This window comes from Somniosus microcephalus, chromosome 5, assembly GCF_052327205.1.
Source record: "Somniosus microcephalus isolate GS21.2 chromosome 5, FLI_Smic_1.0, whole genome shotgun sequence".
In the NCBI taxonomy this organism is placed as follows: Eukaryota; Metazoa; Chordata; class Chondrichthyes; order Squaliformes; family Somniosidae; genus Somniosus; species Somniosus microcephalus.
The window spans coordinates 316,113,846-316,138,921 of NC_140991.1; the positions used below are offsets into that span (position 1 = coordinate 316,113,846).

Below are 25,076 nucleotides of genomic sequence, written 5' to 3' on the forward strand. Positions count from 1 at the left end.
GTTAGAAAGACATATGGTATATGGCGGAAGGCCAAAGTATTCTCACCGAATACTTTAGACGTTAAACGGGTGAAGAGATGACCAAGATGGGGTCTTAAACTGAAACGCCAGTTTAGCCCGCGTTTAGTGCAAGATGCCACCTTGGTAAAGGAGTTGAATCCAGCGCTAGGAACAGCCGCACGGAGGCTCTGATTGCCACTTAAAATGCCGGCTAGCACTCATTAAAGAGGCTGCATGGCATTTTGGTGGCTAGCGCTTCAACTAATACCCTTACCGAACAGCGACCAACTGTTTGGGAGTAAACACAGCGTTGATGTCGATTTCAAGTGGGATACTCGCCACCTAAAGGGATACTCACCATTTCATGGTCAGTGCTGCTGGAGCTGTGAGGAGGACCTCTGAAACACATCGGAAGACTTTCTGGGACACTTCCTCAAGACTTTGGCAACACTCGAGCAACATTTATTTCGGCTATTCTCTGAGGACTTCACCTAAAAAGAGAAAGTGCTGTGCTACTCCACCTTATAGGAGTCACCAAGTGAAAGGGAGTGCTCGGTGATGGGCATCTTGCCTGGTCTAGATGAGGAATGGGAGGAGGACAAGAGCCTAGGTAGAGCAGCACCAGCTGCTGCAGGAGAGAGGGACAGAAGGGTGAGGCGGTGTCTGACGTAATAAAACTCATGACCCACTTGGTTTGAGCATAAAGCAAGGCTTTAATCACCTTGTTTCAGAACATGGAGGTCTAGTTGTACTTCACTAGTTCCTGTCTTACAAAATGACCCTGGGCAAGGTGGGCCCATGCCCGAGTATTTATACTCCTTGGACGGCGCCACCAGCTGGCCGTCCAGTGTTATTTCATGAGTAGTTTCTTTATGATGACGAGATTTATAACAGTGTCCTTGCCCCCCCGCGGGTTCAGGACATCCCTCCTCCTCTGGACATCCTCCAATCTCACCCCCCCCCCCACCCCGATACTTCCGATCTCCCCTCTGCTCGGTCCTCTGATCTTCCTTGTGGCCTCCGGACTTCCAATCACCACGGCCCACGACTCCCAATCTTCCTCCCCCGTCCCCGCCCCCCCCACTGCCCTGCCTCCCCGATCCCTCCCTCCCTCCTCTCTGCTCACCGGCTGCGACCTGGTGCTGAGTTATTATCCAGCCCAATGGTCTCGATTCAAACTCACGTCCCAGTGGTAAAAGGGCAGTATAATAAGCCTACTGCATCACTTAGTCAGCCTGTATATAATTAGCTATTTTTCTTTATTTTCAAGATGCTTATCTTTGCTGCTGTGGAGAAACAAAGTTGCATGAAGAGGGACAAACTTATTGCTTTCCAAGAGTGTGGTGATGAAGAACAATTGGCCAAGAAAGCATCACAAAGAGGCAGAGAGACATTTTATATCTCTGTGTCTCTGGAGAATAATATGGCCAAGGTCCCTGCTTCTGATTGGTACCTAATTTTTTCGTTTTTTTTCAACCTTTTTGAGTGACAATAATCTTGAATTCCCTTCGAGTGACAGGCCCATGATTTATTGATTGCAAACCCGTTGGGTGGCCAGAATTCGAGTTCACAGACACACACAAAGCAATGGGCTACGCCGCTGAATTGCCAATTGTCCGCCTGTGCACTATGCAAAGCTCCTGTAGTGCGGAACTGCATTGCTACTTTTATTTTATTTTTTAAAAGAAAAAGGCATGTTGTGTGAATAAATATCCGGCACACAATAAATCTCACTCGTTTCGCAAAGCTTGCGATGCTTATTGTGTTATTTTAATGGGACCCGCTCTCCGTAAACTGGTCGAAGATGTTGAAGGACCAATAAGTAACCATGGCGATGGCCACTCGAGGAATTCCAATCGTCACTGCAAGGAGAGCTCATGATTCTGGCACTGCGCTTTAAATGTCACATTATGGATACCGCACAGCATGTTTTGCACCAGTTGCAGCTTATTAAGATGCGCTATACAATGATGTTGCTTTGCTTTCTGCTGCTTTCAAAGTTACCTTACTGGAAGCCAACTAGGTTGCACAAAAAAAGCTTCACCTCCGGGGAAAACTCATTGGGGGGAAAAATTCGGTTGCTTTGCGCCCTAAGAGGGCGCTAACAGGGTGCAAAGCAACTCGCGCCCGGGCCCGGCGCCGCCAGCGCTTCCCGCGAAATTCAGCGGGAGGTTAGCGGCGGCGTTAACTGTTAGCGCCCCGCGGCACTGCGCCGCTGGTGATGACGCCATTGCCGTGCGCTGCGCCCCGGCCGCGATCTTTGGTAGCGCCCTCTGACTTACCGCCGGATGCTGTGTCTGACGGGTTCAGGGGGGGGTGCCTACCTGCGGCCGGGGCGGCGCTATTTAAACATAGAAACATAGAAGATAGGAGTAGGAGTAGGCCATTCGGCCCCTCGAGCCTGCTCCACCATTTAATGCGATCATGGCTGATCATCCAAACTCAGTACCCTGTCCCTGCCTTCTCACCATATCCCTTGATCCCCTTAGCCTTAAGAAAGGCGAGGTGCCGGGCGGCCACTTTTGTTGCTGGCCACCAGCCAGCACCTGCCTCCGCTGCCGTCCCCGGCCTCCTTACCCAACCCCAACCTCCCCTCCCCCTCTGCGGAGTGCCGGCTGCGCTCCATGAGCCCGGCACTTCTCTTGAGTGCCGGGCTCTTTTGCTGGCACTCCTGATACCCGGGGGCCCAGCTGGACCCCGGGTCGCGCTGCGCAAGGCCCCTCCCCTTTAAGAAGGGGGAGGAAGGCCTGCAATACCGCGGCGCCATTCAATTTCGGTCGTGGTGGCACTAATTGCGCCCCGGCGAAGTCAGCGCCCCAAAGGGGGGGCGTGACTCAATTTTTCGCCCATTGAATTTGAAAGTCTCTCAGCAATCGGGTGAACCAAAGTTGCTGCAGTACGCGTTTGGCCGTGAGAATGCAACACCGCAATTACAATTTCTGCAAGTTTCTCTCTGCTTCCCAGAATGATACAGCACAGAAGGAGGCCATTCGGCCCATCGTACCTGTGCCGGAAAAATTAGTCCTTGGGATATTATTGCATTTAAAAGAAAGACTAGCATTTATATACTGTAGCGCCTTTCACGACCTCAAGACGTCCCAAAGCGCTTTACAGCCAATGAAGTACTTTTTGAAGTGTGGTCACTGTTGTAATGTAGGAAACGAGGTAGCCAGTTTGCGCACAGCAAGCTCCCACGAACAGCAATGTGATAATGACCAGATCATCTGTTTTTAGTGATGTTGATTGAGGGATAAATATTGGCCCTAGGACACTGGGGAGAACTCCCCTGCTCTTCTTCGAAATAGTGGCCGCGGGATCTCTTACGGCCACCTGAAAACGCAGACGGGGCCTCGGTTTAACATCACATCCGAAAGACGGCACCTCCGACAGTGCAGCACTCCCTCAGCACCGCACTGGGAGTGTCAGCCTGGATTTTGCGCTCAGATCGCTTGAACCCACAACTTTCTGCCTCAGAGGCGAGGGTGCTGCCCACCGAGCCACGGCTGACACTTTAAATTATTGCCCATTCTTCAGTGCCCTGAGAAGGTTGTGGGCCGTATCAAAGCACTGCTGCCATATTCTTTGTAGTAGTTTTATACAACTGCGTGGCTTGCTAGGCCACTTCAGAGGATAGTTGAGATAACAACCCCATTATGGCAGTGTGGTAAACCACTTTTATCGTTAAAGATGTCTACTACTGGCCAGCCAGAAGCCCTCCCAGAAGCACAGCCACACCAGCCGGCTTGGCTGCAAGCCCTCAAACCACCGTACCTGGATCTAAACCCACAGGCAGCAAACGCAGCCCTCAACTTCAAACACTGGCTGGACTGCTTCGAATCCTACCTGGAAGAATCCGGCGCCCCGCAGAGATCCAAACTAAGACTTCTGAACGCCCAAGCGAGCCCGAGAGTATACGCACTCATACAGGACACGACTACGTACGAGGCCGCTATCAACCTACTGAAACAGCAGTACCGCAGCCCGGTAAATTACATGTACACCAGGCACCTCCTAAGATCCCGCCCGCAACAGCCAGGAGAGTCTGTAGCTGAATTTTTACGGGCGCTAAGAGCACTCGGCAGGAACTGTGACTTTAAAACGGTGACGGCTGTTGAAAATACGGAAGATAATATCCGCGATGCCTTTGTGAAAGGCCTACGGTCCGACTACTCACGGCAAAGACTGCTTGAAGCTAAAGACCTCGACCTGGACAAAGCTGAAGCCCTCGCTCTCTCCCTGGAGGTGGCCCATCAGGACCAGGAGGCGTTTTCCAGGTACTGCTCGCGACCCTGGGACTCGGGCCCGACCCCTACCGCAATACCCTTCGCAGCGCCGCCCCCGGGACCTACCTCAGCGTCGGCGTCCCGGACCCGACCGGGCCCGCCACCCCCGGTACCGGCTCCGACATCGGGCACCCGCGATCGGGCCGCCGGCTGCTTCTTTTGCGGCCAGGAGAAGCACCCGAGGTCGCGCTGCCCAGCCAGGAACTCTACCTGCACAACCTGCAGGAAGAAAGGCCATTTCTCTAAGGCCTGCAGGAGCGGATCTTCAGAGGCCAGCAGTGCCTCATGCGAACTGTGGGGGCGGCCATCTTCTTTCACGGCAACTGAGGCCAGTATCCCCACACGTGAGTCATGGGGGCGGCCATCTTTGATCAAGGCAACCGACCCCAATAGTGCCTCATGTGAGTTATGGGGGCAGCCATCTTCTCCGCCATTTTGTCCTACCTCGTGGGAGACGCCATTTTACCCACCACGCCCGACTGCCACCGAGCCCCCGGACCCGACGACCGCCTCGCCCGCAGACGACAACGACTCGCTTACCTACACGCTAGCCTCCGTCACTCTGGATCAAGCCCGCCCACACCACCTGTCCAAGTCGATGATGGACATCAAAGTAAACGGCCACGCCACGACCTGCCTGTTCGACAGCGGAAGCACGGAGAGCTTCATCCACCCAGACACGGTGAGCCACTACTCCCTCCCTGTCCTGCCAACGCGCAACCGAATCTCGATGGCATCGAGGTCCCACGCCACGGACATTAGCGGCTACTGTGCTGTGACCTTGTCGGTTAAGGGTACAGAGTATAAAAACTTTAAACTCCTCGTCCTCCCCCAGCTCTGCGCTGCCGTCCTACTAGGGCTGGACTTCCAATCCCACCTCCAAAGTGTAACCCTAGCATACGGTGGACCCCTCCCCCCACTCACAGTCGACAACCAGCGAAGGTTAAACCGCCCACCGCGTAACACCTGCAGCCTATCCACCCTCAAGGTGCCGCCACCTTCCCTGTTCGCTAACCTCACCCCCGACTGCAAACCCGTCGCTACCAAGAGCAGGCGGTACAGCGCTGGGGACAGAGCTTTCATTAGCTCTGAGGTGCAGCGTCTCCTGAAGGAGGGCATCATCGAGGGGAGCAACAGCCCCTGGCGTGCCCAGGTCGTGGTCGTTAAGACCGGCGATAAAAATCGCCTGGTCATCGACTACAGCCAAACCATAAACAGATACACCCAGCTGGACGCATACTCCCTTCCCCGCATATCTGACATGGTCAATCAGATTGCACAATACCGCGTATTCTCGACCATCGACCTTAAGTCGGCCTACCACCAACTCCCTATCCACCCCGAGGACCGCCAGTACACCGCCTTCGAGGCGAATGGGCGCCTATACCACTTCCTTAGGGTCCCCTTCGGTGTCACCAACGGGGTCTCGGTCTTCCAAAGGGAGATGGACCGGATGGTTGACCAGAACGGACTGCAGGCCACATTCCCCTACCTAGATAACGTCACCATCTGCGGCCGCGACCGGCAGGACCACAACGTGAATCTGGAGAAATTCCTCCGTACAGCCCAACGGCTGAACCTCACCTACAATAAGGAGAAATGTGTGTTTAACACCTCGCGCCTTGCCATCCTTGGCTGTGTAGTAGAGAACGGACTCATCGGCCCCGACCCCGAAAGAATGCGCCCCCTCATGGAGCTACCCCTCCCCCACTGCCCTAAGGCACTTAAGAGAACCCTGGGGCTCTTCGCCTACTATGCCCAATGGGTGCCCAATTATGCGGACAAAGCCAGACCCCTCATGAAGTCCACATCCTTCCCCCTTACGGAGGAAGCGTGCGCAGCCTTCTCCCTCATTAAGTCCATCCCCTTCCAAGTCGAGAGCGATGCATCCGACTTCGCCCTAGCCGCCACCCTTAACCAGGAGGGGAGACCGGTGGCCTTCTTCTCAAGGACCCTACAGGGCCCTGAGATCCGACACTCGTCGGTCGAGAAGGAGGCCCAGGCGATTGTGGAGGCGGTACGACGCTGGAGGCACTACCTGGCAGGCAAACGATTTACCCTCCTTACCGACCAACGTTCGGTCGCTTTTATGTTTAATAACAAGCTGAGGGGCAAAATCAAGAATGACAAGATCTTGAGGTGGAGAATCGAGCTCTCCACCTACGATTATGATATCTTGTACCGGCCAGGTAAGCTGAACGAACCCCCCGATGCTCTGTCACGAATTACATGCGCCAGCGCGCAAAGTGATAGACTTCAGACCCTCCACAACGACCTCTGCCACCCCGGGGTCACCAGACTTTACCACTTCATTAAGGCCCGCAACCTGCCCTACTCCATCGAGGAGGTCAGGACCATAACCAGGAACTGCCAGACCTGCGCCGAGTGCAAACCGCACTTCTTTAGGCCGGACAGAGCAAGCCTGATCAAGGCCACCCGCCCCTTCGAGCGCCTGAGCATCGACTTTAAGGGGCCCCTCCCGTCCTCTGACCGTAATGTGTACTTCCTCAACATTGTTGATGAGTACTCCCGTTTCCCCTTTGCCTTCCCCTGCCCAGACATGACCAGTACCACGGTCATTAAATGCCTGAACGACCTCTTCGCCTTGTTCGGGTTCCCAAACTATATACATAGTGACCGGGGCTCCTCTTTCATGAGCGAGGAACTCCGTCAGTTCCTACTAGCGAGAGGTATTGCAGCAAGTAGGACCACCAGCTACAACCCCCAAGGGAACGGCCAGGTGGAAAGAGAGAACGCGACGGTATGGAAGGCCGTCCTCTTAGCCTTAAAGTCTAAGGGCCTCCCAACCTCCCGCTGGCAGGAAGTCCTCCCGACAGCGCTGCACTCCATCCGGTCACTACTTTGCACTGCCGTTAACGCCACCCCCCATGAACGAATGTTTGTTTTCCCCAGGAAGTCGACTACGGGAACCACTCTACCAACCTGGCTGACCTCTCTTCCCGTCTTGCTGCGAAAGCACGTGAGGGCCCATAAAACAGACCCCCTGGTCGAAAGGGTGAACCTCCTGCACGCCAACCCCCAGTACGCCTACGTGGCTTACCCAGACGGGCGGGAGGACACTGTCTCCTTACGAGACCTCGCACCCTCGGGCACTCCGGAGACACCACCTTTACCCCCCCCCACCACCCCCCCAATTCCAGCCCAGGTAGACGGCATGCCGGAACCCCACGAGCCTTCGCCGACCACGCAGACACCAGCACTAACACCGGATAATGCAGCACCGCCGCTGCGACGATCGGAGAGGCTTACGAGGCCTCCGGACAGACTGACATACCAGAACTGGTAGTACACTTCACCCCGCCGGACTCAAATCTAAACAAGGGGTGAATGTGGTAAACCACTTTTATCGTTACACTATAGTTATCACTGTTGTATTGTTATCACCGTTATCACTGTTGTATCACGATACGAGGTCGCCTCTTGTCGCGCTGTTATACCTGGGCTGACCACCTCCGACTCCGCCCATGGCTCCACCTACCTGCCCAGGTATAAAGGTAGTCGACTGGCTGGTATTCCTCCTTGTTGGACTCGATCACCCACGAGGGTGGGCTCTGTTATTTAGTCAATAAAAACCTTTAGTTACGTTCCTAACTCGTCGCTTTTTATTGGACGAATTGATAGGTATATCAGGCAGTCTAACAGCTTCAAGGTCACTTTTACTGATACCAGCTTTTTATTTCTAGATTTTAAAAATCCAAATTCTCAAACTGCCTTGGTAGGGTTTGTACTGCCATTTTCCAGATTATTAGCTCAGGCCCCTAGATTACTAGTCCAGTAATATAACCACTACCCTCGCTAAGTGATGAATCTCTCGGCCTCTGCATTTTACTCATGCTACTTGAAGGTGCTGATGGGCTGCCTTCTTGAACTGCTGCAGTCATTGTGGGGCTGGCGTTCCCAGTGATGGCGTTAGGTGGGAAATTCCAGGATTTCGACCCAGTGCTGATGAATGAAAGACAGTGGGCTGGATTTTGATACTGGAGGCGTGTAGGAGGCGGGACTACAACTTTTGGGGTTGTAGTCCCGCCTCCATCGAGTTGTGGCCAACCCACGCGATTTTCACTTGATTGACCTTGTTGAGCCTGCCCAACGGGCCCAGCAGGCCAATTAAGGGCCACCTGGCAACAGGTGACGTCACAGATTGACATTTCACCTGTCAAGAGCTTTTGACAGATGAAATATCAGCATTTGACAGCTGTTTGAAGCTGTCAAACACTGACAATCTGTACTCCAAGTTAATTCCTTCCTCTCAGGATGATTTAGAGATCTCTCCAGAACAGAAAGCTGAATGCTGCAACTTTTGACAGCTCGCGGCCATTCTGCTTTCTGTGCCGGTGAGATGAGGGACTCCCGAGACCTGAAGGAAGGAAGGCTGTAAAGGTAAGTAAAGGTAAGTAAAACTTCTTTAAACACTTTACACAGACCAAACACACTTACCTCTGCACTCATGCACACATCACTCGCCTGAACACCGGACATCTCGAACCCTCCAAGCCCTTCAGCCCGACGGTCCACCTCGCTAACTTGGCGTGGTTTGGAGCCGTCGGGAATCCCACACTTCAGGAATAAAAATAGGGATTAGGCTAAAAACTGCCTGTTAACTACCTGTTAACAGGCAGTTAATTGGCACTAATCCCCTTCCCGCCTCGGGTAGGCGGGTCCCAGTGCGGGTCGGGTATCCGCCTCCTTTGAAACTGGCATGGAGGCGGGATGGGTTCGTGCCCCCCGATTTTGTGATTTTAACCCCTCACACGCCTCCAATCCCGCCTCCACGGCCCAATGAAAATCGAGCCCAGTATGTCTCCAAGTCAGGATTGGGTGTGTGACTTGGAGGTGATGGTATTGCTGCTCTTATCCTTCTCAGTGGCATCGATCACAGGGCTGGGAGGTGTTGTTGAAGTAGGCTTGGTCAGTTTTACGGGTAATATATACCGCAGGAATGTTGCATCAATGGTGAGGAGGCTGGATATTGAGGCCAGTGGCTGCTCACCAATCAAACAAGCTGTCTTTTTGTGGAGGTTATAAGAACATAAGAATTAGGAGAAGGAGTCGGCCATTCGGCCCCTCGAGCCTGCTCCGCCACCCGGCCCCTCGAGCCTGCTCCACCACACGGCCCCTCGAGCCTGCTCCACCACACGGCCCCTCGAGCCTGTTCCACCATTCAATAAGATCATGGCTGATCTTCGACCTCAACTCCACTTTCCTGCCCGATCCCCATATCCCTCGATTCCCCTAGAGTCCAAAAATCTATCAGGGTGGTTCTGGCAGAACATAGACAAAGTATTGGTGAGCAGGTTACTGTTGAGTAGATGTTGCCTGATAGCACTATTGATGATTCCATCCATCACTTGGCTGATGATTGGGAGGAGGCTGATAGGGTGGTAATTGGCTGGATTAGATTTATCACATTTGTTTTGTGGATAGGATATATCTAGGCTATCTTCCATATTGCCCAGTAGATGGTGGTATTAGCTGCACTGACACAGCTTGGCTGAGGAGGCGGGGGTGGACCTGGTGATCAACGCGTCCTGATACTCAAATCTTCAGCATTACAGCCAGGATGTTTCTGGTTTATTTCCTCCAATATAAAAAGAAAAAGAAAGAAAGACTTGCATTTCTATAGCGCCTTTCACAACCTCGGAACATCCCAAAGCGCTTCACACCCAATGAAGTACTTTTTGAAGTGTGGTCACTGTTGTAATGTAGGAAACACGGCAGCCAATTTGCACACAGCAAGCTCCCACAAACAACAATGTGATAATGACCAGATCATCTGTTTTAGTGATGTTGATTGAGTGATAAATATTGCCCAGGACACCGGGGAGAACTCCCCTGCTCTTCTCCGAAATAGTGCCCATGGGATCTTTTACGTCCACCTGAGAGGGCAGACGGGGCCTCGGTTTAACGTCTCATCTGAAGTGAAGGAGTGTTGGGTATACCTATAGCGTAATGTCACGAGCCCATCAATTGTGCCAATACTAGTTTTCACATGTTACAGGCTTGCATTCAGAGCCATTTGCTCGGAGCTGTGCCTGCTCATTTGGAGCTTTTGTTAATCTTCTAGATTGGGATGTGTGGGCCCACCGTCTCTCAGCCTGAAGCCTCTGCCCTTTGTCCACCCTGCCTGCAATGTGGGTGCAAAATTCTCCGAAGAAGGGTGAGCACTGGCATGGCATACAGATATAAGTGCTTCCCTCATTCAAAAGCGAATGAGTGGCAGGAACATTGCATCCCGGTAATGTGCATGTCTTTGTGACAATTTGACAGCTAGAATCATAGAATGATACAACACAGAAGGAGGCCATTTGGCCCATCGTGCCTGTGCCGGCTCTTTGGTAGAGCTCTCCAATTAGCCCCACTCCCCCTGCTCTTTCCCCACAGTCCTGTAAATTCTTTCCCTTCAACTATTTATCCAATTCCCTTTTGAAAATTACTATTGAATCTGCTTCCACCGCCCTTTCAGGCAGCGCATTCCAGATCACAATAACTCGCTGCGTAAAAACAATTTTCCTCATCTCCTCTCTGGTTCTTTTGCCAATCACCTTAAATCTGTGTCCTCTGGTTGCCGACCCTTCTGCCACAGTTTCTCGCTATCTGCTCTATCAAAACCCTTCATGATTTTGAACACCTCTATCAAATCTCCTCTTAACCTTCTCTGCTACAAGGAGAATAATCCCAGCTTCTCCAGTCTATCCACGTAACTGAAGTCCCTCATCCCTGGAATCATTCTAGTAAATATGGGCAAACATCTCCAGTACTATGAAATAACAACAGAAAATGCTGGAAATACTCAGCAGGCCAGGCAGCATCCGTGGAGAGAGAAACAGAGTTAACATTTCAGGTCTGGGACCCTTCATCAGAAGTGGAAAAAGCTGGAGATGTAACAGATATTAAGCAGGTGCAGAGACGGTGGGTGGGGGCGGTGGGGGGGGGGGGTTAGGAGGGGAGGAAACAATTGAAAGAACATCCTGTACTTTTGTAAGAGGCAGGAAAGATAAAATGTTGCAAATGGGAATGGCAAAAATCATACTGCATGAAAAATGGGGGCAGGGATAATTATCTGAAATTGTTGAACTCAATGTTGAGCCCGGCAGGCTGTAAAGTGCCTAATCGAAAGATGAGGTGCTGTTCCTCGAGCTTACGTTTAGCTTCATTGGAACAATGCAATAGCCCGAGGACAGAGAGGTCAGAGTGGGAATGGGGCGGTGAATTAAAGTGACAGGCGACCGGGAAGCTCGGGGTCACCCTTACAGACTGAACGGAGGTGTTCCGCAAAGCGGTCGCCCAATCTGCGTTTGGTCTCCCCAATGTAGAGGAGACCGCATCGTGAGCAGCGAATACAGTATATTAAATTGCAAGAAGTACAAGTAAATCGCTGTTTCACCTGGAAGGGGTGTTTGGGGCCCTGGACAGTGGGAAGGGAGGAGGTAAAAGGGCATGTGTTGCATCTCCTGCGCTTGCACGGGAAGGTGCCAGGTGAAGGAGAAGGGCTGTTGGGGGTGATTGAGGAGTGGACCAGGGTGTCGCGGAGGGAGCGGTCCCTTTGGAATGCTGAAAGGGGAGGTGAGGGGAAGATGTGTTTGGTGGTGGGATCACGTTGGAGGTGGCGGAAATGGCGGAGGATGCTCCGTTGAATGTGGAGGCTGGTGGGGTGAAAGGTGAGGACAAGGGGAACCCTATCGTGGTTCCGGGAGGGAGGGGAAGGGGTGAGAGCAGAAGTGCGGGAAATAGAACGGACACGGTCAAGGGCCGTGTCAACCACGGTGGAGGGGAATCCTCGGTTGAGGAAAAAGGAAGACATGTCGGAAGCACTGGTATGGAAGGTGGCATCGTCAGAACAGATGCGGCGGAGACGGAGAAACTGGGAGAATGGAATAGAGTCCTTACAGGAGGTGGGGTAGGAGGAAGTGTAGTCCAGGTAGCTGTGGGAGTCGGTGGGCTTGTAGTGGATGTTTGTCGAAAGCCGATCGCCAGAAATGGAGACGGAGAAGTCAAGGAAGGGAAGGAAAGAGTCAGAGATGGACCATGTGAAGGTGAGGGAAGGGTGGAAATTGGAAGCAAAGTGAATGAACTTATCCAGTTCAGGGCGAGAGCAGGAAACGGCACCAATACAGTCATCGATGTACCGGAAAAAGAGGTGAGGGAGGGGACCTGAGTAGGACTGGAACAAAGAATGTTCCACATATTCCATGAACAGGCAGGCATAGCTAGGACCCATGCGGGTACCCATAGCAACACCTTTAATTTGGAGGAAGTGAGTGGAATCAAAGGAGAAGTTGCTCAATGTGAGAACAAGTTCAGCCAGGCGGAGGAGGGTGGTGGTGGATGGGGACTGGTTGGGCCTCTGTTCAAGGAAGAAATGGAGCGCCCGAAGGCCGTCCTGGTGGGGGATGGAGTTGTAGAGGGATTGGACGTCCATGGTGAAAAGGAGATGGTTGGGGCCAGGAAACTGGAAACTGTTAAAGTGATGGAGAGCGTCGGAAGAGTTGCGAATGTAGGTGGGAAGAGACTGGACAAGGGGAGAAAAGATAGAGTCGAGATAGGAAGAGATAAGTTCCATGGGGCAAGAACAGTCTGAAACAATGGGTCTACCAGGGCAGTCCAGTTTGTGGATCTTGGGAAGGAGGTAGAAGCGGGCTGTGCGGGGTTGGGGGACTATGAGGTTGGCGGCCATGGAGGGAAGATCTCCAGAGGAGGAGAGGAGGTCAGTGACACACTTGGAAACAATGGCTTGATGTTTGCTAGTGGGGTCATGGTCCAGGCGGAGGTAGGAGGAGATGTCGGAGAGTTGGCATTCAGCTTCCGCACGGTAGAGGTCGGTTCGCCAAACAACAACAGCAGCACCCTTATCAGCAGGTTTAATGATAATGTTAGGGTTGGATCGGAGAGAACGGAGTGCTGCAAGTTCAGAGGGAGGTAGGTTGGAGTGAGTGAGGGGAGCAGAGAAATGGAGACGGCCGATGTCACGTCGGCAGTTGGCAATGAAAAGATCTAGAGAGGGTAAGAGGCCAGAGGGAGGGGTCCAAGTAGAACGAGAATTTAGAAAGCGGGAGAAAGGATCAGCCGTGCGGGGGGAAGACACCTGGCTAGAGAAGTGGGCACAGAAAGGAAGGCGATGGAAGACGAGCTCAGCATCGTGCCGAGCTCGAAATTCATTCAGATGGGGGCGTAAGGGGATGAAGCTCAGGCCTTTGCTGAGGACTGATCGTTCGGGGTCAGAGAGGGGAAGGTCAGAGGGGATAGTGAAAATACGGCAGGGGGTGAGATTGGACGAAGGGATGGGATCAGAGGAAAGTAACAGGGAAGAAGGATCTGGGGGGGCGTTGGTGTCCACGAGTTGATGAAGCTTGCGATCCTTGACATCAGAAAGGAAGATAAAAAGTATTTTGTTGAAGCGTCAGATGAGTCGAAGGATGAAATGGAACTGTGGACCCGGACAGCTTTGAAATAGAGTGCGTCGGTGCTGCTGAAGAGAGAGGTCGAGGTTGTTCATGTGGCGGCGCATGGCGTTGAGCGTGGATCTCAAGATGCGGCGAGAGCAGTAGTTCGAAGAACTATCTTTGATGAAGAAACCTTATTGACATCTCTCCATGAAGTTACTGCAGTGCCAAATCTAACGGTGGTTTTCCGCTCTAGATTAATATCTACTAAGAACTAGACCGATGCTATGGAAGTTGCTACGCAGCCTTAACAAACATCTGTCTGTGCTCTACATCCTTTAATTGAAAAATCGGCCACAGTATCGGCAATTAAAACTCGCAACTGATGTCTGTTTGGAAAAGCCAGTTGTGCTGGTGAAAAGCTGGCCAAGTGGCAAACCAATGCTGTTTATTCACTGAGGAACCTTGAGTGCGATGTTTAGCTTGACTGCAGACGGGGCTGCGATCTCAATGTGCATCGAAAATGCACTTATCTGACTGTGACCACTTATATAAAATGCATTTTACCATTTGCCTGGCCAACCACCTGGGACTTCCTTGACCCAGATTCTGCACTGTAGTTCATAGAATCAATCATAGAACCTCACAGCACAGAAGGAGGCCATTCGGCCCGTCGTGCCTGTGCCAGCTCTTTGAAAGAGCTCTCCAATTTAGTCCCACTCCCCAGCCTTTGCCCCCATAACCCTGCAAGTTAGCCCTCTTCAAGTACATGTTCAGTTGCCTTTTGAAAATTGCCATGGAATCTGATTCCACCGCCCTTTCAGATAACTCGTTCCAGATCTTAACAACCCTCTGTGTGGGGAAAAAAAATTCCTCATTTCCCTTCTAGTTCTTTTGCCAACTAGTTCACAAAGTTTTTCAATTTATTTGCGCACTATCTATTGATTGCTAACATTGATTTCTGACTGTTCCCATTTAGTAAGTCATGCTTCGATATCCAATGTAATTGCGGTCTTATTTGTTTTATCAGTGGTATCATCACACATGTAATACTCTGTTGATGACGACAATTAGTCAGATCCATTGAAGTGAATACAAAGTGATTTCCAAATTCTTTTCGCCCACTGCATCCATTATATCCTCTATTGTAACTGGGAGTAAACAGCTCACCCTAGTTATTTGATTCAGATCCCATTTCCTATATAGCATTGCTTCCAACACTAAAAGTGGTGTTGAATCAAACCCTATAAAGTAAACAAGCTAGTATCAGTGTGGTCAGAAGCACCAACATCATAGAAATCTACAGCACAGAAGGAGGCCATTCGGCCCATCGTGTCTGTGCCGGCCGACAAAGAGCTCTCCAGCCTAATCCCACTTTCCAGCTCTTGGTCCGTAGCCCTGTAGGTTCCGGCACTTCAAGAGCATATCCAAGTACTTTTTAAATGTGATGAGGGTTTCTGCCTCTACCACCCTTTCAGGCAGTGAGTTCCAGACCCCCACCACCCTCTGGGGGAAAAAAGTTCTCCTCAACTCCCCTCTAATCCGTCTACCAATTACTTTCAATCTCTGCCCCCTGGTTATTGACCTCTCTGCTAAGGGAAATAGGTCCTTCCTATCCACTCTATCTAGGCCCCTCATAATTTTATACACCTCAATTAAATCTCCCCTCAGCCTCCTCTGTTCCAAAGAAAACAACCCCAGCCGATCCAATCTTTCCTCATAGCTAAAATTCCCCAGCCCAGGCAACACCCTGGTTTTGTTTGGTGTTACTGAGCACTAAATTATCTACAGTGTAATTTGGATCTTGGGCTGTATCCATCACTCGTGGTCTGGTCAAGGACAGGCTGACCTCTCACAAAAAACAAGTTTTTATATTTAAAAAAAACTGTAATTACACCGTGGTTAAATTCCCTCCATCTTATTTAACGAGTGTTAAAGAAAAAAAGCAAGACTTGTATTTCTATAGCGCCTTTCATGACCATTGGACGTCCCAAAACGCTTTATGAAGTACTTTTTGAAGTGGAGTCACTGTTGTAATGTGGGAAACGCAGCAACCAATTTGCGCACAGCAAGGTCCCACAAACAGCAATGTGATAATGACCAGATAATCTGTTTTAGTGATGTTGATTGAGGGATAAATATTGGCCCCAGGACACCAGGGAGAATTCCCCTGCTCTTCTTCGAAATAGTGCCATGGGATCTTTTACGTCCACCTGAGAGAGCAGACGGGCCCTTGGTTTAGCATCTCATCCGAAAGACGGCACCTCCGACAGTGCAGCACTCCCTCAGCACTGCACTGGGAGTGTCAGCCTAGGTTTTTGTGCTCCAGTCTCTGGAGTGGGACTTGAACCCACAACCTTCTGTCTCAGAGGCGAGGATGCCGCCCACTGAGCCACGGCTGCGCAAGTAGAAGAGTATAGTGGTAGCTCAATGTCATCTGATGATCAGAAAATGGTGATATTCCCTCCCTAAACTTCTCCACTTCTTTTTCCTCCTTTAAGACCCTCCTTCAATCGTACCCATTTGACCAAGCATTTCGATATCCCTTCTTTGGATATCTCACAGCTCCTTCTTTGGTTCAGTGACAATGGTTGTCTGATTACTCTCCTGTGAAGAGCCTAGGGATGATTTTTCTACATTAAAGTTATTGTCGGTGTTGATAGAAATTGGAGATAGAGCAGCACAATGGTGAATGAGTTTGACAGGGACTTAGATACACCCTTGAAATTTCCTCTCAGTGAATTGCTCAGCACATTTAGCCTTAGACAGGGAATAGAAACCAGAGGCTTTCGGACGAGACGTTAAACCGAGGCCCCGTCTAATCTCTCAGGTGGACGTAAAAGAACCCACGGCACTATTTCGAAGAGGAGCAGGGGAGTTCTCCTCGGTGACCCGGCCAATATTTATCCCTCAACCAACATCACTAAAACAGATTATCTGGTCATTATCACATTGCTGTTTGTGGGAGCTTGCTGTGCGCAAATTGGCTGCCGCGTTTGCTACATTACAACAGTGAGCGCACTTCAAAAAGTACTTCATTGGCTGTAAAGTGCGTTGGGACGTCCTGAGGCCATGAAAGGCGCTGTAGAAATGCGTCTCTTTTTCTTTTCAAGGCGTTCAGCTGGGGGAAGTGGGGTGGTTTGGGGAGGGGGGCCGGCGGTGACTCAACCCACCTTCTGGTGACCAAGGGAGGAGCAGCATTGCCTCGATATCTGGGAGTGGGCCCCTTGCCTTGACGGTTGTGTATGAGGAAATGTGCTGCAGCACAGAGGGACCTAAAAGAACTGGGAGAAAAATTAACTTAAAACAAAATAAATGAGTGGTGTGAAAGGGGAGCGAAAACATTGTCTCTCTTCAGTGTTAAATTAGTAAACAGGATTGCTGTTCCGTTGTTCTACCTGCCAGATGGTGCATTCACATTGCTGTTCAAATTCATGCTTTGTTGCACATTAATTGACAGATAAAACATTCTTTTTTAAATCTCACCAAACTTAATGCTTCTGGCACAGAGAGACTGCTGTGTTTAACAGCAGAACATTTTAATGTTACAGTTACATCATTTTACCATTTGAGAACTCTAACATTCCCCTTTTAGACCATTTTTGTATGGTTTTTACAACTAAGAAATGGAGGCCTGTGTTCTGCTCCCTTCAGTTCTCCACATTAAGCGGAGAGGGGCCAAGCAGTGGTTGGGGTTCGCCAATGTTGGCGGGTGGGGGGTTAGAAAAAAATCAGAGGGGTAAGCCATAATTCGACAATCTTCCAGCAGCCAACCGCAGAGAAACGTTGACAAACATTTGGCAGAACACTCAGCCTGCCCTCTGACTTGCAGGTAACATTCGCACCACACAAGTGCCAGGCAATGGCCATCTCCGACAAGCGAGAGTCTAACCAGCGCCCCTTGACATTCAATGGCATTACCATCGCCGAATCCACCACCATCAACATCCTGGGGGGTCACCGTTGACCAGAATCTTAACTGGACCAGCCACATAAAGACTGTGGCTACAAGAGCAGGTCAGAGGCTGGGTATTCTGCGGCAAGGGTTTCTCCTCCTGACTCCCCAAAGCTCAAAATCTCAGCACAGACTTTAATGCTTCATTGGGGGAGAAATTGCACGGCGCCTTGCTTGGGTCGCTAACCTTTGCGGTAGCGTAAACGTATTGCCGGGCGCTATGCCAGGGACTCCGACGCGAACTTCCGGTTTAGCGCTCCAGGAAGGAAGTGGAGCGCTAAATCAAGCGCTACCACTTCCCTTGGAGCGCTAAAGTTCGGCAAGAGGGGCGGTAGCGGTGCAGTGCTGCCCATTGTCGAGAGCAGCGCTGCCGGGAACGGAGGCTCCTTCCCTCCCTGAAAGGGAAGGGCCATCGCTGCAGGCTCTGCATGGAAAGGAGGTCCCTCATCGCCGACGGCAACCGCAATCCGCCACGATCAGCCCCGAGCACGCCAGCAGAGTGCAGGGCTGATCGATCAGGGCCGAGGAAAACGCTGAAAAATTGAAGTAAGGCGTTCAGAAAGTTTTTTCATTGATGCAACCATCATCCCCCTTTAAACAGCGCTCCCCAAGTGCCCGGCCTCCCTGACAACGCCTCCTGCCGCTGTCGATGTTGTCGCTCGACGATGCCGCAGGGGGCAGAACCGAAGTTCGGGTCCGGGACGCTACCGGGGGCGATGCACAGCACGATGACGTCACGATCTCCGGGCACAGGAGATCGTGGCGCTGGGGGGTTACTGCCGCCGCTGCAAACCTCGATGGGAAGTTCGCGGGTGTCAGTACTCTCGCCGCGCCTGGTTGCAAAGCCGGTACCGTCGCGTTATCGACCCCAGTGGCACTAATGGGAGGCAAATTTCTAGCCCATTATGTGCTGCTGAACAATTAGGGCTCGATTTTGTCAATGGGGAGCTTTTGGAGGCGGGACCCTCACTTTTTGGGTTGTAGTCCCGCCTCCATTGACTTGTGGCCAACCCACGCTATTTTCCCTTGATTGACCTTGTTAAGCCCACCCAGCAGGCCAATTAAGGGACACCTGGTTACTGGTGACATCAGTGATTGACATTTCACCTGTCAAGAGCTTTTGACAGATGAAAAATCAGCGTTTGACAGCTCAGTGAAGCTGTCAAACACTGACAGTCTGTCTTCTAACTTGAGTCCTTCCACTCAGACTCAGTTAGAGATCTCTCCAGACCAGAAAGCAGAGGCTGCAGCTTTTGACAGTTCAGCGGCCATTCTGCTTTCTGTGCCGGTGAGCTGAGGGACTCCCGAGAACTGAAGGGAGGAAGCCTGCAGGAGAAAGTAAAGGTAAGTAAAACTTATTAAAACACTTTACACTTACCTCACACACTTACCTCTGCACACATGCACCCATCACTCACCTGCACAACAGACATCTCGACCCCTCCAACCCCTTCAGACCGACGGTCCACCTCGCTAACTTGGCGTGGTTCGGAGCTGTTGGGAAGCCCACACTTCAGGGCTAAAAATAGGGATTAGGCCAAAAACTGCCTGTTAACTACCTGTTAACAGGCAGTTAATTGGCACTAATCCCCTTCCCGCCTCGGGGAGGCGGCTCCCAGCACAGGTCGGGTACCCGCCTCCTGGGACATTGGCATGGAGGCGGGTTGGGGGCGGGATGGGTTCCTGCCCCCCGATTCTGCAATTTTCCCACCACTCCCGCCTCCAAACCTGCCTGCTCGGGGCTTGGAAATTCGAGCCCTTAGTGTCTGTACAAGCTAATGTGAGATCACTGATAACCGCAGAATCTCTGGACCTGTGCTAAAGACTCCTGTATATTCAGGATGACAAGGCGTCGACTGGGTGAGCCCCATTACAGTCGAAATTAACTGATAAATGTCTGGACTTGGGAAAACAGTCTTTCCATAATGAGGCCACAGCCTGTATGCTTGATGGATTTGGAGGTAATAATACAGTACTTGAATCATTTCACATTGATTTACTTCGGCAATGTATGATCTATAAGTCCGAGGGAAGTGCGCTGATTGTGTGCAGTGCTGAAATGAGTTTAAATCACCTTGTGTACAAGACTGCTGTAAACTAGCCTGCAGCAGATGAACCTTGAAAATACTTTCCTCTAACATACAATTTGGAAGTCCTTTTGAGGGATGAAGGTCTGCAGGGACAATTCATTATCTCTTTCTCATCAAATATGTGATCACAATATACACAATGTAAATGAAATGGAGCAGTGAAATATATTTTGGGAACTGAGGTTGAATAAGAAGCGTGCTTTAACTCTCTGACTGCGAGGTTTATTTTCTGCATCGTAACTCTTTGAAACAACAACTTGTATTTATATAGCGCCTTTAACGGAGTAAAATAGCCCAAGGCGCTTCACAGGAGCGATTATCAAACAAAATTTGACACCGAGCCACATAAGGAGAAATTAGGGCAGGTGACCAAAAGCTTGGTCAAAGAGGTAGGTTTTAAGGAGCGTCTTAAAGGAGGAGAGAGAGACGGAGAGGCGGAGAGGTTTAGGAAGGGAATTCCAGAGCTTAGGGCCCAGGCAACAGAAGGCTCGGCCACCGATGGTAGAGTGATTATCAGGGATGCTCAAGAGGCCAGAGGAGCGCAGATATCTCGGGGTGGTGGTTGTGGGGCTGGAGGAGATTACAGAGATAGGGAGGGGGGGCGAGGCCACGGAGGGATTTGAAAACAAGGATGAGAATTTCAAAATTGATGTGTCGGTGGACTGGGAGCCAATGTAGGTCAACGAGCACCGAGGCGATGGGCGAACGGGACTTGGTGCGATTTGCAGCAACACGACATGAACATAGCTAACTTTTGTGAGCTGTAAAAAGCCATTTAGTGCGACATGCCAGTCCCAACTAATGTGTCCAGCAATTGCCAACTTTGGTAAACAGAAATAAAGCAAGTCGCTGCTGGGTACAGAGCAACGTGACTGTGTTTCTCCCGGTTTATTATTTTCTTCTCTCTTTTCTTGCTGCAGATGATTAATTTAAGAGCCCTTTACCTCTCCCACTAACTGGGTCCTTCGTTTTTCTTACAAAAAGTGCATTTTGTCCCAATCAAACCCCATTAAAAACATAAAAGCTCACGTTCTTACAATTCACTATCTTGCAGTTGACCTCATATGAGTTGAGCCCAGCTACTCGCATTCAAAGATGTACATGTACATACAAGGGGGATTGACAGGGTCGATGCTGAGAGGTTGTTTCCCCCTGGCTGGAGAGTCTAGAACCAGGGGACACAGTCTCAGGATAAGGGGTCGACCATTTAGGACTGAGATGAGGAGGAATTTCTTCACTCAGAGGGTGGTGAATCTTTGGAATTCTCTGCCCCAGAGGGCTGTGGATGCTGAATCGTTGAGTATATTCAAGGCTGAGATCGATAGATTTTTGGGCTTGTGGGGAATCGAGGGATATGGGGATCGGGCGGGAAAGTGGAGTTGAGGTCGAAGATCAGCCATGATCTTATTGAATGGCGGAGCAGGCTCGAGGGGCCGAATGGCCGACTCCTGCTCCTAATTCTTATGTTCTTATGTCTTTCTAGATATTGATGGGCATTGTTGTTGGTGAAAAGTCATGTTTTTTTAGGGGTGGCTGTAAACATGATGATATCATCTGTGTGACTGATTCTGTCTGTGCAAATAAAAATTGAAAGATACTGCGATAAAATAGGGATATTTCTTGATTTTTATCTGCTACCGTTCTGAAATGGCTAGTTGAACGTCAACTCTGTTTCTCTCTCCACAGATGCTGCCTGGCCTGCTGAGTGTTTCCAGCATTTTCTGTTGTTATTTCAGATTTCCTGTATCCACGGTATTTTGCTATTGTAGTTAAAATGGAAGCTGCTTTTCCTGATTTCAACTTCAAAATGGCTCTGATGCAAATAGCCTATTGGGGCAGGTCAGGTTGATTGGCCACGCTACAGGGGCTTGTGACGTATGTGAAGGGACCCACGTTGTCTCTTTACTTGAGCAGTAACAAAAATAGTTGTTGCTTCAGGTTAAATACCTTTAGTTTTTCAGTCAGTATGCAAAGCGCTTTACAAGCAGAGTAGATAAAACAGATATGAGTACAAACATGTAGGATTACATAGGATATACGGCACAGAAACAGTCCATTCGGCCCAACCAGTCCATGCCGGTGTTTATGCTCCACATGAGCCTCCTCCCGGCTTTCCTCATCTAAATCTATCAGCGTAACCGTCTATTCCCTTCTCCCTCCTGTGCTTGTCCAGCCTCCCCTTAAATGCATCTGTACTATTTGCCTCAACCACTCCCTGTGGTAGCGAGTTCCACATTCTCACCACTCTCTGGGTAAAGAAGTTTCTTCTGAATTCCCTTTTGGATTTCTTGGTGACACTTATATTAATGGCCTCTAGTCTTTCCCACAAGTGGAAACATTCTCTCTCTATCCACTCGATCAAAATCTTTCATAATTTTAAAGAGCTCTATTAGGTCACCCCTCAGCCTTTTTTTCAGCCTGTCGACATGCACTTCACTGTCCCCCTCTGCGTTAGTTTTTCTAAGCACAAAATGTCTGTTTTTATATGATCCTTGTCCCCTTACTAAACTTGAATTTGCCTCTTCTCCTTTGATTGGATTCCTTCTGTCGCCTGACTTAACATGACACAAACACCCGCCCGCCCTTTACTAACCTTCCCATGGGGTCCATTTTGAATCAAAGCTCAAGCCCCCATGTCACGTAGCATCCCGTATCGTGTCTGCTCCCAGAACGTTATCTGTCTGCTTTCCGGTGTGAAAAGCAGCTGCATTTTAATTACTCCTTTGTTTTTCAAACATTTACAGCCAAAAAGCCTTCTTCTGGCAGGCTCTCGGGGTCCAGGCACAATGTTTTGTTTTAATTAATGATGCACGCACACACACACACACACACACACACACTAATGTTTCCTATTCGCTATGCTAAACCAGCTTTTAGCTTCCCACCTATCTTTCTACCAGTCTAATTTTGTAACGTCTCAGTTACCTGATTTTATTCTGTATGCTAAGCTAACTTTTAATTTCCCAGCAAGCTCTCCGCCAAGTTAGTTAATTTGGCTCACAAGTTTGTTATAATTACTTTACGTGAATATACAAAGAAAATACATGTTAATAAACAAATGCGTACTATCTTGCAGTGTTTGCACTCCTGGCTGGCCTCCCACGTTCTACCCTACGTAAACTTGAGGTCATCCAAAACTCGCTGCCCGTGTCCTAACTCGCACCAAGTTCCGTTCACCCATCACCCCCTGTGCTCGCTGACCTACATTGGTTCCTGGTTAAGCAGCGCCTCGATTTCAAAATCCTCATCCTTGTTTTCAAATCCCTCCATGACCTCCTCGCCCCTCCCTATCTCTGTAATCTCCTCCAGCCCCACAACCCCCTGAGATCTCTGCGCTCCTCTAATTCTGTCCTCTTGAGCATCCCTGATTATAATCGCTCCACCATTGGCGGCCGTGCCTTCTGTTGCCTGGGCCCCAAGCTCTGGAATTCCCTCCCTAAACCTCTCCACCTCTCTTTCCTCCTTTAAGGCGCTCCTTAAAACCGACCTCTTTGACCAAGTTTTTGGTCACCTGCCCTGATATCTCCTTATGTGGATCGGTGTCAAATTTTTTGTCTTTTAATACTCCTGTGAAGCGCCTTGGGACGTTTTGGCGTGATATAAATATAAGTTGTTGTTGTTGTTTGGTCCCCATACAAGCTAGCCTTAACATCCCATCAAGCTCTCGGCCTCTTCTTTTTCCATGTTTCAACATGTCCCATGTTCCAACAATTTGTTCTGTGTGGGAATTAAATTCTATACAGACATAGCTTTTTAGCGACAAGAGGCCCACTTACCAATGCTGCAGTTCTGATCCATTTAAATAGTCACACAAGGTACAAAGCTCTGAAATGCTGAGTCGTTAATCATGGCCCATTAATTGATAGCAGTGACCATGTGGGTGCTGTGTAAAGCACTAACGCTACCTGAAAGGTTCAAGACAGGAAAGCAACGGGTAGTTCTACACACGGTAATTGGTTTCTAGTTGGTCCGCCTTCGTTTTGTTAAATCAATGTGAAACAACAACATGTATTTATATAGCGCCTTTAACGTAGTAAAACATCCCAAGGCGCTTCACAGGAGCGATTATCAAACAAAATTTGACACCGAGCCACATAAGGGGTTATTAGGACAGTGGAGGAGAAGCATCCGGGAAGGCGCCGAACACCTCGAGTCTCTTTGCCGGGAGCAAGCGGAAGCCAAGCACAAACAGCGGAAGGAGCGCACGTCAACCCAAGCACCCCACCCTCCCCGCCCCTTCAACCACCGTCTGCCCCACCTGTGACAGAGACTGTAGGTCCCGCATTGGACTCATCAGTCACCTGAGAACTCATTTTTAATGTGGAAGCAAGTCATCCTCGGTTCTGAGGGACTGCCTAAGAAGAAGAAGAAGGACCGGTCAAAGAGTTAAGTTTTAAGGAGCGTCTTACGGAGATGAGGAGGAATTTCTTCTCTCAGAGGGTCAGGAATCTTTGGAATTCTCTACCCCAGAGAGCTGTGGAGGCGGTGTCATTGAATATATTTAAGGTGGAGATAGACAGATTTTTGAACGGTAAGGGAGTCGAGGGTTATGGGGAGCGGGCAGGGAAGTGGAGTTGAGGCCAAGATCAGATCAGCCATGATCTTATTGAATGGCGGAGCAGGCTCGAGGGGCCGAATGGCCGACTCCTGCTCCTATTTCCTGTGTCTTAAAGGAGAGAGAGGTAGAGAGACGGAGAGGTTTAGGGAGGGAATTTCAGAGCTTAGGGTCCAGGCAGCTGAAGGCACGGCTGCCAATGGTGGAGCGATTAAAATCAGGGATGCTCAAGGCGAGTTGCATTTTATTTTCGAAAAACGCCGACAAATTGAAAGTGCCCAAGAGAATTTCGAGCCTAATTGGCACAAGATCATGAATCTGCAAATTCTCCAGCGTGTTGGTGTAGTGCATGGAGTTTGAAATACGTTGTTGTAACTTCCAGCTTGCTGTGAAATCTGAGTGATGGAACATCAGCAATGTGCATATTGAAAAAAAACACTCAGCAATGTTCAGCCGCGTTTGCCGAAAAGATTTCATTTAAACCTTGGAAATAAAAAAGATATGTTTCATTAGGTTAACAGTAAATTTCTGTTTTAATCAGTGTGGTTTTACCATTTACCTCAAAACAGTTTGTGGAATTTATATGATTGTAATACTTATGGTCATGTTTATATTTTGATCAATTCATTTTTAAATGAGTGATATTTAACTCAAATTCTGCCAATTTGAGGACAAAAAAGCAAAATAAAAGTTGCCTGTTGCAAGAAGGGAGAAAAATTGCCTTAATCCTGTGTCAGACAAGAAGTCATTTAAAATGTAAAATGTAAAAATGTTAAGCCAGAATTGCAGCGA

The 25,076-nt window shown here is 49.9% G+C and overlaps 1 protein-coding gene and 1 pseudogene across 2 annotated transcripts in view; one reads left to right on the forward strand and one right to left on the reverse strand.

Annotated features, from left to right (window-relative positions):
* Positions 1-25,076, forward strand: part of nek11 (NIMA-related kinase 11) — a 362,483-nt gene that overhangs the window by 60,347 nt on the left and 277,060 nt on the right. The window lies entirely within an intron of this gene.
* On the reverse strand, positions 11,033-23,527 carry LOC147117891 (uncharacterized; annotated as a pseudogene).